This window comes from Cryptomeria japonica, chromosome 11 (assembly GCF_030272615.1).
Source record: "Cryptomeria japonica chromosome 11, Sugi_1.0, whole genome shotgun sequence".
NCBI classification, from domain to species: Eukaryota; Viridiplantae; Streptophyta; class Pinopsida; order Cupressales; family Cupressaceae; genus Cryptomeria; species Cryptomeria japonica.
This window is the reverse complement of record NC_081415.1, coordinates 606,782,008-606,782,830: the sequence shown is the minus strand read 5'-3', so window position 1 is coordinate 606,782,830 and position 823 is coordinate 606,782,008.

Here is an 823-nt window from a genome sequence, read left to right as displayed (position 1 = left end):
CATCGCCCCATTGCAAATGGGGACCCCCTCTTTCCTGCTTTCCACGTCTTGTTAGTTTAGGGTTTTGGCAGTAGATGGCAATTTTGAGCTATTCAGTGCCTGAGTCCCAAGTTTTGAAGTGTGATCATGCCTAAGTGCTATTAGGGTTTGAGTTTTGAATAGGATCAAGTGCATGTAAAATGTTAAAAGTCTAGGTGATCCTAATTTTTGCCTAAGTTTGGTTTTTTGAGCGTGATTGAGTGTAAATGTATTCAAGTTGGTGATATTTTTTGTGCCCAAGCATCAAGAGGTCCTTTAGGGGTTATTTTCCTACAACTAGGAGGTAATTCAAGTCAAAATTGCACTTTATCCTAATGAAATCCCTATTTTCTCTCTCAAATTCAGATAAAATTTGGGTAAGTCCCGATTCGTAATGTTGAAATTTGACATATCTAGGTGTTTTTGAGTGGGGAAATTATTAAATTCCTGATGGAAATCCATTAAATTGAAGACTAAGGGTCAAAAATTCCGATGAGGGGTGTTTTTCCTCCCAGTTTTGAGCAAATTTTTGATGACCCTTCCCCCACTCAAAATCTTGATGGAGGGCGATTTTCCCTCACTGTCCAGACATTTGTCTCGATGACCCATGTTTTTCCCTTGGACTGAAGTATGAACTTTAATGTGGATGAAATTGCCTATCTAGGTGGAGGTTGATTTTCCCCCAGGCCAGTTTGTGAGAAAGTTTGATGGATTTTAATGCGAATAATTGTCCTGATGTGTGGCGAATTTCCCCCAAGTGTGTTTTATGATGAAATTTGATTTGGATAATCATCCAAATGGGGAT